Genomic DNA, 16061 nt, shown 5'->3' with positions numbered 1-16061 from the left:
TAATTCTACATAATTAAAAATCTAGGTGAACTCCCACTCAAAACAATATCCCTCGCATTGTCTTAGTGATCACACGAACCAAATCCATCGCACCTCAAATCGATCATCACGAGAAAAGGTGTAATTTCAATGGCGAACACTCAAAGTGTTCATCATATCAATCATATGATTCATGCTCTACCTTTCGGTATCACGTGTTCCGAGACCATGTCCGTACATGCTAGGCTCGTCAAGGCCACCTTAGTATCCGCATGTGCAAAACTGTCTTGCACCCGTTGTATGTACTTATCGAATCTATCACACCCGATCATCACGAGATGCTTCGAAACGATAAGACTTGATAACGGTGCTACTAAGGATGAACACTTTATTATCTTGAGATTTTAGTGAGGGATCATCTTATAATGCTACCGTCGCGATCTAAGCAAAATAAGATGCATAAAAGGATTAACATCACATGCAGTTCATATGTGATATGATATGGCCCTTTTGTCTTTGCGCCTTTGATCTTCATCACCAAAGCACGGACATGATCTCCATCATCTTCGGGCATGATCTCCATCATCGTCGGCGAAGCACCAAGGTCAATGGCGCCGTCTTCATGATTGTCCTCCATGTAGCAACTATTACAACTACTTTGAAATACTACTCAACATGAAATTTAAAGACAACCATAAGGCTCCCGCCGGTTGCCACAATACAATAATGATCATCTCATACATATTCATCATCACATTATGGCCATATCACATCACCAAACCCTGCAAAAACAAGTTAGACGCTCTCTAATTTGGTTTGCATATTTTACGTGGTTTAGGGTTTTCGATATAGGTCTAATCTACCTACGAACATGAACCACAACGTTGATACTAATGTTGTCAATAGAAGAGTAAATTGAATCTTTACTTAGTAGGAGAGACAGACACCCGCAAAGCCTCTTATGCAATACAAGTTGCATGTCGAGCGAGGAACAAGTCTCATGAACGCGGTCATGTAAAGTTAGTCCGAGCCGCTTCATCCCACTATGCCATAAAGATGCAAAGTACTCAACTAAAGATAACAAGAGCATCAACGCCCACAAAACCATTGTGTTCTACTCGTGCAACCATCTATGCATAGACACGGCTCTGATACCACTTTAGGATAACGTAGCATAGAAAACAAAAAATTTCCTACCGCGAACACGCAATCCAAGCCAAGATGCAATCTAGAAGACGGTAGCAACGAGGGGGTATCGAGTCTCACCCTTGAAGAGATTCCAAAGCCTACAAGATGAGGCTCTTGTTGCTGCGGTAGACGTTCACTTGCCGCTTGCAAAAGCGCGTAGAAGATCTTGATCACGATCGGTTCCGGCGCCACGAACGGGCAGCACCTCCGTACTCGGTCACACGTTCGGTTGTTGATGAAGACGACGTCCACCTCCCCGTTCCAGCGGGCAGCGGAAGTAGTAGCTCCTCTTGAATCCGACGAGCACGACGGCGTGGTGTCGGTGGCGGTGAAGAAGTCCGGCGGAGCTTCGCTAAACTACGCGGACTATATGGAGGAGAAGGGGCGGCTAGGGTTTGGGAGGGGTGGCCGGCCACTCTATGGGGGCGGCCAGCTTGTGGTCTTGGGGTGGCCGGCCCCCTCCCTTGGCCCCTCATTATATAGGTGGATCCCAAGTGTTGGTGTCCAAGTCTTCGAATAAGACCCGAAACCAAAACCTTCCATAAGAGGGAAACCTAGCCCAACTAGGACTCCCACCCAAAGGGTGGGATTTTCACCTCCCATGTGGGGGGGTGGCCGGCCCCCTATGGTGGAGTCCACTTGGGACTCCACCCCATCTAGGGCTTGCCGGCCATGGTGGTGGAGTCCCATGTGGACTCCACCTTCCTTGGTGGTTTCTTCCGGACTTTTCTAGAACCTTCTAGAACCTTCCATAGAACCTTCCGCGACATTTTATTTCACATAAAATGACATCCTATATATGAATCTTATTCTCCGGACCATTCGGAACTCCTCGTGATGTCCGGGATCACATTCGGGACTTCGAACAAATATTCCAACTCCATTCCATATTCAAGAACTACCATTTCAACATCCAACTTTAAGTGTGTCACCCTACGGTTCGAGAACTATGCGGACATGGTTGAGTACTCACTCCGACCAATAACCAATAGCGGGATCCGGAGATCCATAATGGCTCCCACATATTCAACGATGACTTTAGTGATCGAATGAACCATTCACATATATTACCAATTCCCTTTGTCTCGCGATATTTTACTTGTCCGAGGTTTGATCTTCGGTATCACTCTATACCTTGTTCAACCTCGTCTCCGACAAGTACTCTTTACTCGTACCGTGGTATGTGGTCTCTTATGAACTCATTCATATGCTTGCAAGACATTAGACGACATTCCACCGAGAGGGCCCAGAGTATATCTATCCGTCATCGGGATGGACAAATCCCACTGTTGATCCATATGCCTCAACTCATACTTTCCGGATACTTAATCCCACCTTTATAGCCACCCATTTACGCAGTGGTGTTTGGTGTAATCAAAGTACCTTTCCGGTATAAGTGATTTACATGATCTCATGGTCATAAGGACTAGGTAACTATGTATCGAAAGCTTATAGCAAATAACTTAATGACGAGATCTTATGCTACGCTTAATTGGGTGTGTCCATTATATCATTCATACAATGACATAACCTTGTTATTAATAACATCCAATGTTCATGATTATGAAACTAATCATCCATTAATCAACAAGCTAGTTTAAGAGGCATACTAGGGACTTCTTGTTTGTCTACATATCACACATGTACTAATGTTTCGGTTAATACAATTATAGCATGACATATAAACATTTATCATAAACATAAAGATATAAATAATAACCACTTTATTATTGCCTCTAGGGCATATCTCCTTCAGCGGTTTTAGTCGGAAAACATACACGATCTAAAAATGAATAAGTAAAGGAGGTAAATGACTCATAGAGTGAACCAAAAGCTTTATTTCATTGATCATGTATAATACTATTACAAAGTATGTAGTTCTATGCTAAGTGTGGAAAGGACGTAGCTGTGCAATGTTCCAAGGACGTTCTGTTTCATCGTAAATGTCATCCGGATCCTCTCGCTTGCGTTTCCGGTACCAGTTAGCAGGTCTATCTTTTAGCTCCCGGAAATCGACAAGGTAGTACGATCCGTTGTGAAGCACTTTGCTAACGACGAATGGTCCTTCCAATGGAGATTGCAACTTATGATCTTTCACCTGGCGAAGGCGGAGGACCAAGTCTCCGGCCATGAACGAGCGATTGCGAACTCGACGACTATGGTAGCGTCGGAGCTTCTGCTGGTAAATGGTGGAACGTTGGTCTGCTAAGTTCCGAGCTTCTTCGATCAGGTCCACAGATAGTTGTCTGGCCTCGTCAGCAGTTTCTTCATTATAGGCGGAGACTCGCGGTGAATCATGGATGATGTCGGAGGGGAGCACAGCTTCGGATCCATATACCAGGAAGAACATAGTGAATCCTGTTGACCTGTTGGGGGTAGTTCGTAAACTCCACAGGACGGAGTCTAACTCCTCAGCCCAAGCTCCAGCTGCGCGGCGCAACGGTTCTTCAAGGCGTGGTTTTATTCCGGATAAGAGGAGTCCATTGGCTCTTTCGACCTGACCATTGGACTGTGGATGAGCCACGGATGCCAGGTCTAGTCGGATCCCAACGTCATGGCAATAATCCTTCAATTCTCCTTGGGCGAAGTTCGTGCCATTATCTGTAATTATGCTGTGCGGGATGCCGAATCTCGTCACGAGGCTGCAGACAAATTTGAGTGCCGTAGCACCATCGGCTTTTCTCACTGGCTTTGCCTCGATCCATTTACTCGAACTTATCAATAGCGACCAGGAGGTATTCAAAACCGCCAGGAGATGATTTCTTTAGCTTACCAACCATATCAAGCCCCCAGACCGCGAACGGCCGGGTGATAGGGATGGTCTTCAGCTCTTGGGCTGGAGCGTTTGGTTGAGTAGCGTAGTATCGACAACCTCGGCAGGTTTTTACCAACTTATCAGCATCTTCTTTAGCTGTGAGCCAGTAAAATCCAAGCCGGAAAGCTTTGGCAACGAGGGACCTGGGAGCGGCATGATGCCCGCAATCCCCTGCGTGGATCTCTCTGAGGATTTCAATGCCATCTTGATTGGAGATGCACTTGAGAAATACTCCGGTTGCACTTTGTTTGTAGAGCTGTCCATCAACTATTGTGTAGGATCTTGCTCGTCTGATGATCTGTCGTGCGAGGACCTCGTCCTCTGGCAACTTCTGATCGATGAGGTAGTCCAGGAAAGGCTGCGTCCAGGCCGGAATGATGGCCATCACCTCTCTAGCCGGAGATACTGCCATATCTGGGTTTTCCGGGTTAGCGCCCTTCACCGAGGGTATCCGTAGATGCTCCAGGAAAATACCAGGCGGAATTGGTTTCCTGCCGGATCCGAGCTTGGATAGCATGTCTGCCGCTGCGTTGTCATCTCTCCTGACGTACTTGACTTCGTATCCGAGGAAGCACTTGGCGATCTCGTCAACTTCATCTCTCGTAAGCCGCCATGACGGAGTTTCGGCGTTCCGGGTTCCGGCTACTTGTCGTGCCACCAGGTCGGAATCTCCGCAGCAAATAATATGCTTGATCCCTATCTCCTTAGCGATGCGCGTACGTGTAGTAAAGCCTCGTATTCCGCCATGTTGTTTGTAGCTTCGAAGTGGATCCGCGAACGTACCGCAATTCTTCTCCGGTAGGGGACTTCGGGGTGACTCCGGCTCCCGAGCCTTGATGCTGCTTGGATCCATCGAAGTGCATAACCCATGTCTCCGGTTCCGGCTCCGCATTTATATCCGGAGCTTCTGTCCAATCTGCAACAAAATCCGCCAAGATTTGGGATTTAACCGCAGTCCTGGCTTTGTAGTTGATGTCGAAGGCGGATAATTCAATGCCCAATTTTGCTGTGCGTCCTGTTGCGTCAGCGTTATTGAGAATCGTTGACAGCGGAGCTTTGCTCACGACCGTTATCGGATGCTCCCGGAAGTAGTGTCTCAGCTTCCCGCTACCCAGGAATACTCCATAGGCTAGCTTTTGAAAGTGAGGGTATCTTTGTTTGGATTCCGTCGGCACTTCGCCGATGTAGTAGACCGGTCTTTGGACTCCATACTCGTGTCCTTCTTCCCTGTCGCTCCACCACGATGACGAGGCCGATGACTCGTTGGTAGCTGCCAGGTAAAGGAGCATAGGCTCTGATTCTCCTGGCGCGGCTAGAATAGGTGGGGAGGTGAGTATTTCCTTCAACCCTTGAAGCGCTGCATCTGCTGCCTCGTCCCAGACAAACTTGTTTGTCTTCTTCAATAGCTTGTATAGGGGTAGCGCCTTCTCGCCAAGACGGCTAACAAACCTACTGATTGCTGCGACACAACCAGTTAGTCGTTGCACATCTTTGAGACAAGTTGGCCTTTTGATGCACAGGATAGCCTTGATTTTCTCCGGGTTAACTTCAATGCCCCTATTAGAGACGATGAAGCCAAGGAGTTTTCCTACTGGAACGCCAAAGACGCACTTCAGCGGATTTAACATCATCTTGTACCGTCGGAGATTCTCAAAGGTTTCTGCAAGGTCGCTGATCAAGTCGGATCCTTTCCTGGTCATGACCGCGATGTCGTCGACGTAGGCGTGCACGTTTCGGCCAATTTGGTCCTTCAAGCACCGCTGCATCGTACGTTGGTAGGTGGAACCTGCATTTTTCAAGCCAAAGGGCATAGTAACATAGCAGTAAGTGCCAAATGGGGTGATGAATGAGGTCGCCTTTTGGTCGGACTTCTTCATCCGGATCTGATGATACCCGGAATATGCGTCAAGAAAACATAGAAGTTCCACCCCTGCCGTCGAATCAATGACTTGGTCAATGCGCAACAAGGGAAACGGATCCTTCGGGCAATGCTTGTTCAAGCCGGAGTAATCGATGCACATTCTTAGTATTTCAGAATTCTTTTTGGGTACAAGGACGGGGTTTGCGACCCAATCAGTATGGATAACTTCTATTACAAAACCTGCCTCTAGTAACTTTGCTAATTCCATTCCTATGGCGCGGCGCTTCTTGTCTCCAAAGCGTCGCATAGCTTGCTTCACCGGTTTAGCCCCGGGTTTATGTTGAGGTAGTGCTCGGCGAGTTCCCTTGGTACTCCGGACATGTCGAAGGTTGCCATGCGAAGATATCCATGTTAGCGCGGAGGAACTCGACGAGCGCGTCTTCCTATTTGGGGTCCATGTTGGCTCCGACCGAGACCTGCTTGGTAGCGTCATCTTCCTTGAAGTTGACTTTTTTGGTCTCTATCGCGGCCTTGAAGGAGTTTTTCTATTCGGAGATCTGCTTCTTGGTGGTGTGCATCTCAGTCGGATCCACCGCGGCTTTGTAGCCTTTCAGCTCCTCTCCAGATATCACAGACTCTGCGAAGGCGGCTTCGCCCAACTCGCACTCATGAGCCTTTTTGTAGTCTCCGGATACGGTAATCATACCATTTGGACCCGGAATCTTGAGCTTATTGTAGATGTAGCACGCTCTTGCGTGGAACTTGTGGTAGGTGGGCCTGCCGAAGATGACGTGGTAGGAGCTCTTGAAGGGCACGACCTCAAACGTGATCATCTCTTCGCGGAAATTATTAATATCGCCGAAGGCCACGGGAAGTCTGATGCTGCCGAGGGAATTTGCCTTTTTACCCGGAATCACACCATGGAATTCAGTGGTGCTGTGCTTAAGCTGCTCCTTGGTAAGGTTCATCCGCTCCAGAGTCTCCAGGTACATGATGTTCAAGCTGGCTCCGCCATCCATGAGGCACTTGGAGAAGTCATACCCATCAATGCGGGGACTTACAACCAAGGCGTAGCATTCTTTTGGCACAATTGTAGGGTGATCCTGCCTATCAAAAGTGCACGGGACTTCCGACCACCTGACATACTGCGGCACAGCCGGAACTGTGGCGTTCAGGATCCGGAAAGCTGACTTGCTTGCGCGGACTGTTGGGGTTCCGAGGAAGGTGTGGTACGCGCCGACACTCTTTTTGCCAAAGGGGTTGGATTTAGCTGCAGATCCCTCTTTGGGTTCCCGCGAAGCGTCATCCTCATACATTGCCTCGGAAATGTCTTCCTCTTTGTCCTTGTTCTTGCCCTTGCCTCCTTTACCGCGTGGGCGGTGCTTCCGGGCTCGCTTGTATCCTGCTTCTGGGTCGTTCTTCAGGTCATTGACCCACTTGCAGTTGCGGTTAGTGTGAGTGGACTTCCCCGTAGCCGGATCCAAGTGGGCCAGGCAGGGCATGTCTCTGTACTCCTCGTATGTTTGGGGAGCGCGGGTTCCGGCAGCGGTGACCTCGTCATTTCGCTGCTGGCCCCTGCCGGCTCCGCCTCCGCGGCCGCGGCCTCTTCCGCCTCCTGGACCTCCGCGCTGGAAAGCCATGGCGACCATCTCGGATCTGCCACTCTTCTGGTCATCAGGTGGGTTTTTCCGCTTAGTGCCGCTTGTGTTACCGTTATCACTGTTCTTCTTTTGCTGGTGCAGGGGAATTGCTGTGGCTGCTAGGTCTCCGCCTGCGTCATCATTGGCGGCAGTGTGATCGCTGGCAATGGAGATCATGTCATCCAAAGTCAGTTTGTTTGCGTTAGCGAAGCAAGTGAGCTTGTGTCGCATCAATCCTCCTCTCTGTAATCCTCCTATAAAGGCGTGCATAGCTGTCGTGTGATCGACATTTTCACACTCGTTTCTGCATGCCAACCATCGGGTGAGGAAGTTCCTTGATGTTTCACCCTTCTTCTGAATACACGCCAGTAAGTCACTTGTCATGGCAGGTCTCTTGTAGGTGCCCCTGAAGTGCTTTTCGAAGGCGGTCTTTAGGTCAAACCAACAAAAGATGGAATTCTTCTCGAGGTCGCTGAGCCAGATCCGGGCTGGACCTACAAGGTACAACTGAAGCATGCGGCAGGCGATATTAGGGGTTCCTCCGGCAAAGGTTACTGCGTTATAGTAATCCTCAATCCAGGTATCCGGCCTTTCGGTGCCATCATAGGTCTTCAAGTTTCCGGGTAGCTTGAGGTTCATCCTTGTCGTTAGGTCCTCTCGAATCATCCTGCCAAAGCACTTTGGGCCTATGTAATCAGTTCTGTATTCGTTGAGACGTTCCCGCGCGTCACGCAGGCCGTGGCGGGGGGATTTTGAGCGAGATCTCCGGCCGCCGCCTCCGCCTCCACCTCCGCCTTCACCGCTAGGTGGTGGTGAGGGAGACCTGCGAGGGGGCCGATGTGACCTCTTGCTTCCGCCATCCGAATCTCCCCGCCCTTCGTGGTGTTGGCTCCGGCTTCGATGGCTACCTTCACCATGGTGCTGGTCGCCTTCGTCGTTCCGGCTTCTGCGAGGCTCCAGGTCACGCTCCTCGTTCCGACTCCTCCTAGGCTCGGGCTCTCGATCGTTGTTCCGGCTTCGGCGAGGTTCCGGCGTACGCTCTCTGTTCCTCGGGGGCTGCACGTTGTCGCGGATGTTGATTCCACCTGGACCGTGAGGCCTGGTGTTTCCGACTGGACTACGGCGGCGAGGGAGTGGAGGACGTGGGTGTCCGTTGGGCAGAGGTGAGGGGTTCCGGTACTTGTTCCTACCAGTGTACATCGCATCCTTTCCCTTTCTCGGATCTGACGGAGGTGTCTTTGATGGTACGGGGATTGGATTTGGGTGTTCTCTGGTTTTCCTTCTGCGTTCCGAGGATCCGGTTCGCGATTCGTCATCGCGATGGCGGTTGTCGTAGGCGTCCTTCTGCGCAGTAGAGACGCAATGCTCCGGGTTGGATTCCAACCTGCGTGAAGTGTCTGCCTTGCTCTGCTGCTTCATTGCTGAGGCAACGAGCGTACGGACGTATTCAATGTCGATCTCCTCGGTCTTTTTCTTCAAGATCTCCGCAGCCTTCTTCATATTATCCTTTGGAGTTGCGAGTGGCTGTTGCTCAGTGGGGGTCGCGAAGGTGATCTTGCGGGGAGGCATAGCATCCCGCCTGATTTTATCGGCCTCCGGCTGAAGCTCGGTGACCTTGTTCTTCCAGTGCTGCTGGAGCTCCTTGACTTTTACCAGTTGTTCGTCAACCTCAAGCTCTCACTGGTGGAAATTTTCCACGAAGTGCGCGGCCTCTTTCCTCTCATCCAGCATTGCCACTGCGGTTCTAGCGAATTTCTGGGCTGTTGCCAGCATCTCCTGTCTTTTAGCTTCTAGAGCCTCCGGATCTGCGGCATCGTCAGGGGTTATGGGTTTGTTGAGAATATCCGAATGTGCGATTGCCTCCATGCCTGCTTGCTCAACCAGCTCTTATGGGGACAGCACTTCCTTGTGCGGACGTTCCCGCGAGAGCGGAGATCCTGCACGGGATGGCTGTGGATCGGAGTAGGTGTTGTCATCCTCTGATTCGCGTTGATCCAGCGCCGCTAAGGTTGCGAGAACCTGTTTAGGCTGGGCGGATTCAACTTCAGTTTGATCACCGTATCCGTATTCCTTCACCTTGCGATCGAACTCCTCAGTATCCATGGAGGGGGCGTCCCCGGAAATTGGGCTTAGATTACCCAGAATCGACTCTTCAACCGGAGTTCCGCTTTCTCCGACAGCCTCCTACTGATCCGTAGCAGCGTTGTTTTCCGGTGCCTCGACCTGCTTGGGACCAGCTCCGGCTTCTTGAGGGGCGGTTCCGGCAGTATGGGCCAAGAAGTGCACGAAGTGACACCTTTGCTTCTCTAACACCTGGGAAACCCAGGCGGATCTGCATTGGTCTTCCACCTTTACTTCCTGCTCAGGGGCGGATTGGGTGGGTTTTGATTTTTTCAGATCTAAGGCGGAATCTTCCTTGGAAAGTTCGTGCGTCTCAGATCGGATCTTCGCGACTGCGTCCCGCTCATCGGCGGTCGCGTCAGCGCTACTTACCAGTGGGTTTCCGTCGGAATCGACGGTTTCCCCAATGAAGATGTGTATGCCGCCAACTGGGACGATGGAGAGCTTGACGGGGTTTGTCTTAGCCGGAATCCAGCACTCATCCGGAGGGACGATCGGCAGATTTCCGGCGTAAAGGATGCGCCCCACAACGATGGTGTCGTCGTAGCTTCCCATGGCGGAACCCTCCCGGTTCCCGGCCTCCGTACGCCGCCGGCCCCACGGTGGGCGCCAACTGTCGTTGCCTAATCGACGGTACCTCGGAGGAGGGATCCTCACGAGGGGGAGAAGAAGTAGGGGCCATAGGGCGGAGTGCACACGGGACGGTGGTACGCGATTTACCCAGCTTCGGAACACCTGCACGATGACAGGGCCTAATGCTACTTGTCTGGAATTATCTAGGCGCTTTCGCGTTGTTACAATGAGTTGTGGTTGTGCCTCTAGGGCTCCCGGGATCCGGCTTATAAAGGCGCACGGATCTAGGGTTTACATGGAGAGTCCTAGCCGGAATACAAGTTGCCTAACTACGGTACAATGTCTTTCCGTGTACGTCAAGGATCCGCCTTCCTCTGAGAACGTGCTGGATCCGGATACTTCATGGGCCGTCACGTATCCGACCTCCTTCGTAGGTCGGTTGAGATCCGGCTTCCTGTTCCTGGGCTGAACTTCATCCTTCATGATCTACAGCAACTGGGCCGCCCGATGGGCCACATGCCTCATCACCAACTATGGGCCACCCGGGCTTGCCGGATCTAGGCCATGCCGTTGATATACCCATAAAGTATACCCACAACACCCAGGTTATGGAAATTTGGAGCAGACATCAACATGGACCAATATCTTTGTGGCAGTACATAAACTTCACTGTATCTAAGAAACATCGCGAGTAAATTACATATAGGTACCACTTTTGGGGCAACGGTTGCGAGTAGGTACCAACTCTGGTAATTTTATCAAGTAAGTGCCATTTCTGGGGCAGGTCGTAACAAATTGAGCAACTCTGGAGTTGACAACGAATTAAGCAGGCGGTCCCACTTGTCATAGCAAACGTTCGTGTGTGCGCTGTTAGGGCAGGAGCAGATAAGAGACGCGGCGAATCGACCCGGTGCGACTCCACCCGTTGACTCACTCCCGTCCCACCTCTCTCTCTCTTCTCGCTCCGGTCGATTCGAGCGCCGTCGCGCCGCCAGGCCGCACCCCGCCGCGCCGCCAGGCTGCACCCCGCCGCGCCTGGCCGTCGCAATGCCGTCGTGGAATGACGGAGAGAGCAGCGAGGACAGCCTGCTGTCCGATTTCGACTACGGCCACAGCCTCAGCCCTCGCAAGCCGGTAAAGATCTTGCCTCCCTGTTCACTGACTAGGGTTAGGGTTTCTACGATTTTGGATTTGTCGATTGAATCATAGACCTGTCGATTGAAGCTTAGATATTGCCTCCATGTTCCTTCTCTTAGATACCAGAAACAACTCTGGACACCGAGTTCACCGGGTACGACGATTGCGATTTGAGGTGCAACCATGATATGCCAATGTACAAGTTTGTTTGCTTCGAAGGAGAGAACACGGGCAGGAGATTTCTGGCTTGTGGATGCAAGGTTGGGAACTATAATGTGTTTTTCATATAGCCATTGATATAGTATGACCATTGCAATTTGGTATGTCTATGTAGCACAATATAGTATGACCAGGGAATATAGTAGTACAAGCAATATAGTATGACCACTTGCCTCTCTGTGATTTAGATAAGTCAAGCAATATAGTATGACCAGAGAAAATAGTATGCCCACAATTTAGTATCTCTATGTAGCATAATTTAATATGACCAGTGCTTACTTTGTTATGACCAGATTAGTAAGAAATTTAATAAGAACAGAATTATAGTAGTATGTAGTGCACATTTTGATGGATAAAGCTACTGCCTTCGTAGGATGACCATAATTTAATAACATGGATATAGCTACTTCCTATTTAGGATAACAAGATGGATATAGCTACTGCTTTTTTAGTATTTACATGCAATTTTGTTGATGGCTGTAGCTACTGTGTTCATAATAAAATATAGCTACTGCCTTCATATAATTTAGCATAATTGTTGATGGATTTTGATTGATAATATAGGATGAGGAGATGTGTGACAAGGTTGAGTGGGTAGATGGGCCATGGCCACCTCCACTGCAGAGGAGTTTGGTCAAGCTTTGTGCCATGCATGATGAAGAGAGGGACAGTAGGATACATGGTAATGTGGAGTATGCCACTAAGAATTACCAACTGACATTACAGAAAAAAGAGTTGGAGAAGAAGAATATGGAGTTGCACAAGCAACTGGGCAATGCTCTGGAGTATGTTTCAGAGATAACTTCTCATGACCTTGAGCTTGAAGTGGCAAAGAGAGAGAAGGCAGAGCAAGAAGTGATATCATTGAGGGAAGAAAAGAAGAGGCTGGAGCATGAGCTGGCAAAGAGGCCCAAGACAGATGATGAATGCTCAACTTTGAAGGAGGAAAAGAAGAGGCTGTAGTACTATGTTCCAGAACTCCTCAAGCAATCCCATGCTCAGAAGGACAAGATGAAGAAGATAGCTGAGATTTGTGGAGAATGAGTTGTTTGCATGTAATAATTTAGTACTTTGTGCCTTGGTGAACTATGTTAGCATGTAATGGAAGTACTATGTTGTGCTGAATTATGTACTAGATGGAACTAGTTTGATCTTATCATGTAATGGAAGTACTGTCACTTTGTTTTACTATTGTTGTGTGTTATGAATTATTCTTGGCTTTACTGAATTATTGCTGTCTTTGAATTGTTGTCTGCAACTATTGAATTGTTGTCTGGAACATGTTGTCGCCGGCGGCGGCGCCCATTTATGGTCGCCGGAGTAGAAGCGGCACGGTGGTGCCACCCATTTATGGTCGCCGGAGTTAGTAGCAACAATGCAATATAACTGACAATGCAACAACTGGAGCACCATGGAATATATACTGACAATGCAACAACTGGGGCATCAAATATAACTGACAATGCAAGAACCGGAGCACCATTTGTGTGCTGACAATGCATAATTCATCAAATAGGCATCATTCATCAAATATAGCAAGTAATTCATCAACTGCAGCACCATTTCTGTAGTGACAAAGCATAATTCATCAGAATTGAACAAGTATTTAATGAAATCATCATCTGGAGCTCCATTTGTATACTGCCAAGGCATCATTCATCAGAATTTAACAAGTAACTCATGAAAACATCATCTGGAGCTCCATTTGTGTACTAACAAGGCACAATTGATCAGAATTTAACAAGTAATTCATCAAAATATCAAATGGAGCACCATTTGTGTACTGAGAAGGCATAATTCAGTACAATACAACTAGTCATCAAATGGATCACCATATATATGCACCATAAGTCATCAGTACAATTTCATAAGTGCATAAGACATGGATTACATCATCTGGAGCTTCCTGATCATGTCCAGACATCCAAAATAGCCAGTATTACAACACAGTTAATTGAGCACTCGGTTTGAAGGGCCAGCATCATGATCTGGGTCAACATAACCACAGTTCATGTAACCCCATGTCCTTGTCCTTTTGTACGCTGGATAGCCGGCTTCGTATTCTGACTCTGTCGATGGTGTAGTCGATCTTGGTGGAGCAAATGCAGCTCTTGCTGGTGGGGCAGTGCTACAGGCTGTAGAAGAAGAAGTACCAGCATAAGAAGTACCAGCATGACGATGACGAGCAGTAGCACTTCCTCTACCTGCAGCAGCAACACTTTTGTCGAGGAGCAGCAGCAGCACTTGGACCCGGAGCAGCAGCAGCACTTGGTCGAGGAGCAGCAGCAGCACTTGCTCCAGGTGCACTAGCAGCACTTGGTGGAGGAGCAGCAGCAGCACTTGCTCCAGGTGCACCAATAGCACTTGCTCGAGGAGCATCAACAGTAGCAGTTGGATCATCTTCACCTCTATTGGGCTACAAGTTGCAAGTTATATTTAGGAAAGCAAGGTCAAAACTAAAAAAACAAATAACTAGCAGAATTTACTAACCACATGTTTATTCTTTCTAACAAGTAGATCAGGCCTCAACGGTGTAGTGCAGCTGGTGTACTTGTGGCCCTGCAATTTGCAGTTTGAGCAGGTTATCATCCCCATCCTAGAAGTATCTTTAGCTTTGGGCTTCTCAAACTTGCCCTTTCTTCTCTTCTCTGCCTTTCTCCCTCTAGTGGTCTTGAAATCGGGAGGGACGATGTCCGGAGAGTCAGTCTTTGGACAGTCATGCTGCCCAGGCATAGGGAAAATCATAGGCTTGAATGCTTCAATGTACATGGGTTTCTTGAAGAATTTGCTCACATAGTCCTCTGGTTTTTTGCTTGGCCTTGATTATAGCACTACAAGCATGATTACAAGGGAGCCCTGTGACATCCCATCTCCTGCATCCACATGTTCTAGCTTCCAAATCAACAACATGTATCTGATCACCTTTTCCATTAGTCACTTCCCACAATCAGTCCCTGAAATTCTTGGTGTGCAAGGCATGGAGTACTTCTTGGCTAGCTCTAGCTGCTCCATGAAATGTGGTGTGATCACCCACCTAGCAGTTTCTCCACCAACCATCTTCTCATGATTCCTAACCATTAAATTGTTCTTTACACCAATAAGCATTGTTCTTATCGGCTTCTTCCTAACATCCAAGATATATCTGTTAAACACCTCACTAGGTTGTTAACAACTAAGTCAGTCTTGTAGTTGGTGTCGAATGCATGCCGTTCCCATGTGTGGGGTGGGATCTGTGTAACACCCCATTTTTCAGAACCTGCATTTTTCTCCTGCTTAAAATTTTGGACCAACAAAAACTTTTCATTTTATGTCTGCTAGAGTTTTTAATTGTGATTATGTGTAGTCTGGTTTTAAAATCTTCTTTAGGAGTTTCAAATTAGAGAGTACCTTGGTTAATATTTTAGTACCTCATTTTAAATCAGTAGGGTTTGCCCCTTTATGTGTTGACACCAACCCTAATTATTTAGTTTCCTCTCCACTAAAAACCCTAGTTTTTTTTGTTGACCATCACCTTCTTGAGAAGAGGGAACACTCCCCTCTCTTATTTGGATGATGCCATCTCATCACCTAGGGTTACATCACCAACACCACCACCACTTCATCATCCTTATTTTTCTTCAACACTTGTGCTCAAACTCTTCTCACCAAAAGTTTTGGCACATGCACTTGGCATGGCCCTCTCTCTCTTACCCCTGCCCCTTTATTTTTTCTCTTCTCTCTTTTTCCCCTTGGAGTTTGGCCGAGAGGTAAGAAGAGGGGAGACTTCCCCCTCTCTTCTCTTTTCTTCTCCCTCTCTTCTTTTCTCCTCTGGTTTGGGCCGTGGCCGACGCCACCCCTCTCCTTATCACCCTGGCCCAACCCTAACCCCTCCACATCTCCCCTCTCTGGCCCAAACACCACCAGCCCCTCTCTCCCGCGCCAAAACCCTAGCCCTAAAACGCACGCGCGCGCCACGACGGGTCAAGCGACATGATGGCGTCTCCTCGTTCGACGCGCCATCAACCTCGACTGCTCGCGCGCCCCCTCGTTTCCCTCCCCTCGCTGACGCTCCCAGGGCGACGTCACACTGGGCCCGGCCAGTGACGCCAGCCCTCGCGCGCCCGTTGGCCATCCGCACCGCCCACGCCACTACCGCACCCCCTCCTCGCCTATAAACCCCCCCAGTGCCACCACTTCCTCTTCAACTCCCCCACTCGCACGCCGTCAGGCTGCCTCACCCACTGCCTGGCCGCTCGAGCTGCCGCTCGAGCCGCTGCTGCGACCACCCGACGCCATCGCCACCGTGGTCACCGTGAAGGTGACGAGGAGGAGCCGTCGGCGACGCCACTCCCCTTCCGCTCCCCCTCTTCCCTTCCTCGCCAGCACCACCTCCTGCTACCCCTAACCCTCTCCGTTGCCCTCTGCCTTGCAGATCCGCAGCGGAGCGACGACAACGACGACGCACCGGCGACGCCCGTGACGCAGACGCCGCCAAGCAAGGCGACGCCGACGTGTCCGAGCACCGCCAGGACGTCCCCGAGCCGCACAC

This window comes from Lolium rigidum, chromosome 3, assembly GCF_022539505.1.
Source record: "Lolium rigidum isolate FL_2022 chromosome 3, APGP_CSIRO_Lrig_0.1, whole genome shotgun sequence".
Classification (NCBI taxonomy): domain Eukaryota; kingdom Viridiplantae; phylum Streptophyta; class Magnoliopsida; order Poales; family Poaceae; genus Lolium; species Lolium rigidum.
The sequence above is the reverse complement of the archived record's forward strand: the minus strand, read 5'-3'. Positions refer to the sequence as shown.